Source organism: Macadamia integrifolia, chromosome 3 (assembly GCF_013358625.1).
Source record: "Macadamia integrifolia cultivar HAES 741 chromosome 3, SCU_Mint_v3, whole genome shotgun sequence".
In the NCBI taxonomy this organism is placed as follows: domain Eukaryota; kingdom Viridiplantae; phylum Streptophyta; class Magnoliopsida; order Proteales; family Proteaceae; genus Macadamia; species Macadamia integrifolia.
In genome coordinates, this window is record NC_056559.1 from 33,479,901 (window position 1) to 33,483,129 (window position 3,229).

Genomic DNA, 3,229 nt, shown 5'->3' on the forward strand with positions numbered 1-3,229 from the left:
ATTGTAATATGGATTTTATTGGTCCAGTATCTTCAAGGACACCTTTGTTTATTGTAAGGCTTGTCCTTCTTGTCAGTCTTTAGAAAAAATTAGTAGAAGGAACATGATGCCTCTCAACCCAATCCTCGTGGTTAAGGTTTTTGATGTTTGAAGAATAGATTTTATGGACCCCTTCCCTAAGTCATTTGGATATGAATATATTTTGTTAGCTATGGACTATGTGTTCAAATGGATTAAGGCTCATTGATGAGCACATTTATGTGTAAAATCTTAGGTAATAAAGCATGCATTTTACATATTTAGAATAGAGCTACCTTGGGTTTTACTTTCTTTTTGCAAGTTTTGTATTTTAAAGGCCTTAAACATTAGTGGGTGTCATATCTCTCCAACAACTACTACCTAGTGTAGTTGGTAAGCTATAGTGTGAAAAATTCCTTTGCTTACTAGGAGGTCTCAAGTTCAAATTTCATGGTTGTATTTTTTTAGAGAATTTGTTGAAGATTTCCTGCTTTTCACTCACTTAAAGCACTAAGGGTATGGAGGAAATTTCCACATCAAATTAGAAGATTGTTCATCTTCAAAGCAAGGAAAATCGTGAGAGGGGTCTCTTGAGCAAGAAGAGAAAAAAAAAAAGAAAGAAAAAAAGAGAGAAAGAAAAAAAGAGAGAAATAAATCTTGTCCAAATCTTCTCTCTCCTCCACATCATCATCAGAAGATTGTCCAAATCACACAAAGCAAGAAGGAAAATCATCCAAGGGAAAAAAAAAATCAGCCAACAAGGGTTGTGCAAGATTTGAAGAGAGGGAGAAAAATAAGAGAAAAATAAATAAAAAAAGAAAGAAAGTAAACAAAAAAAAAAATTATTGAAAATTTCTCCAAGTTTATTTCTCTCTTCTCTCTCCTCCACCTTAGCACTTTTGGTCTCAAAAGATCTCACCTACCAATTGTGGGTTTCTCCCTTTTAGGAAAGAGAAATTTGTTATCCTACCTCCCCATTCCCTATAAGTACAACTCATGTAAAAGGAGGGGGGATACTTTATTCTTCTTCTAGTTTTTTTTTTTAGTTGCTCTCTGTCTCCCTCTCTCGCTTCTTTAGTTTTAGTTCTTCTTTGTTTTTTGCTTTAATCACTTTTGTAATAACTTTTAATTTCAATTAATGAAAACACTCTTTTATTTTTATTCAGCCTTTTATGTTTATGATTTATGCAATTGAGTTGTAATTTTTAAGTTATAGTTCTGGGCTTAGATCTAGGTGACAAGATCACGAGCCGTGGAGCATCTCTTTTTCAAGTTCAATTTTATTTCAAGATTTGTTTTCTCTAGGCCTAGAAATTTCATATTTTGTTCATTCTAGATCTAATTTTTAGGGTTGGCAGTATCTCAAATCACCCAATTTTTCAAGTTCAAGCATTGATTCAGGTAGGTAGGCTTCTTCAATAGTCTTCTCTCCCCGTCTCATTCCATCTTTTGACTACACTTTCTTTCTTAATTTAGAATTTTAATTTCAGTAGTTCCATTATTGCTTTCCCTTTCCCCCAAGAATCATGGCTAGTGTATGTATTGGCTTTGCCCCTCCTAGCCATAGAAGCATCATTTTACTGTTTTTATTTTAATTGCCTCCCTTTCCCTAAAGCCAAGTAGAATAACCATTGTAAGAGCGACTCTCTGGTCAAGCAGGAAAGCTCATATTATGATGGATCCCTCGGGCTAAATAGAGAAACCTACTTGTGAGCCTCTCTCTAGCTTCATCTCCTTTCTTCTACTTTATTTTTATTTCAGCATTTTCTTGTCCTTTGTTGCTTTTTAATTATGGGGGTTGTTTATTTTCAGTTATTTATTTATTTAATTTTAATTGTGTGGCTTGCGTATTTAAATTCTTAGATGACGAATGGTTAGGACATTATTTTATATACATATGTTTAGGACGGTAGTTAGAATTAGATCACAACCATTAATCAGTTCACTTTCGTATTATTAATTGAAGCTAAAAGCAAAGTGGCTGCTCTCCCTATGTTCGACCCGTAGCTACACTGATCTGCACGCTTGCGGTTATATTTTAAATCTAACAATTTTTTACGCCGTTGCCGGGGAGACAGTTCCATGTTATTTTTTACTTTTTTTTTTGGTAAATTGGAATGCTTTGTTTGCTTTGTTTTGTTTTTGTTTTTTCTTTTATTGAATTCTTGAGAAGAATAACTTGCAATAATAGTTGTATCGATGGAGGTCGCCAAGCCTCACAGTATGATAAAGACCAGTTTCGCCCTGTAGTAGTACCTTAAGAATTGACCTGAGCAACCCTGGATCCCTATTGGTAAGCTCCAAAAAAAAAAATAAATAAATAATTCCTTTCCATTCTCTTATGCTTGGCTTACTCTAGTTGTGGGTAGTTTTCTGTTGCATGAGTGTTAGGTGGGTATATAATACTAAGAATCGGTTATAAAGAAGAGAACCAACAAGTAGTGACCCTATACGTTTGCTCTCTTTAAAAACTTTCAATATGAGAGACCAACAACAAAACCCTTTACCTAAATCTCTAAAAGATAGGTTCTACCCTGCTAGAATAGCCTAACCTTCTTGCATAATTCTACCACAAGCCCAAGGCAATAATTTTGAACTCAAATCTCAATACATCACTATGGTGCCCCACTTCCATGGGCTGACCTCTGAGGATGCATATCTATTTCTAAGGGAATTTGAAGAGGTATGTATTCTAATTAAGATCCAACAGCTTTCTGATGATGCTATTAAGCTTAGGTTTATCACCTTTGCATTAAAATACCAAGCTAAGAAGTGGTTGAATGGCTTACCCACAAATTCCATAACCACATGGGAGAAATTCATAGTTGCCTTCCTCAAGAAGTTTTTCCCAACTCACAAGACCAATAAGCTTAGAAGTGATATCCTTCAATTTAAGCAAAAGCCTTGTGAGTCATTTTTCAAACTTATAGAGAGATTCAAGGATCTACTCCAAGAATGCCCTCACCATAGCCTAGACTTATGGCATTTATGTCAAATAATTTATGAGGGTATTGATTACCCAACTAAACAAATGATAGAGTCTATGTGTTACACCCGTGCCCTAATCTGGTCTAATTTGAAAATGTTGTGATAGGCCTTGGATCAGAGATCAGAAGTACGATCGGGTTTTGGCTTGCGGCTGTGCATTATCAAAGGGGTAGAGATGACCTCACATGTTTGTGAATTTCATGCCTATCTAACTGGAAGGGAT

At 35.1% G+C, this 3,229-nt stretch overlaps 1 non-coding gene across 1 annotated transcript; it reads right to left on the reverse strand.

Moving 5' to 3' along the window:
* Window positions 1–2,884: 2,884 nt before the first annotated feature.
* On the reverse strand, window positions 2,885–2,991 carry LOC122075017. The gene has a single exon (XR_006139155.1). It is a non-coding gene; the product is annotated as a small nucleolar RNA R71 (small nucleolar RNA).
* Between the last annotated feature and the right edge of the window lie 238 nt (window positions 2,992–3,229).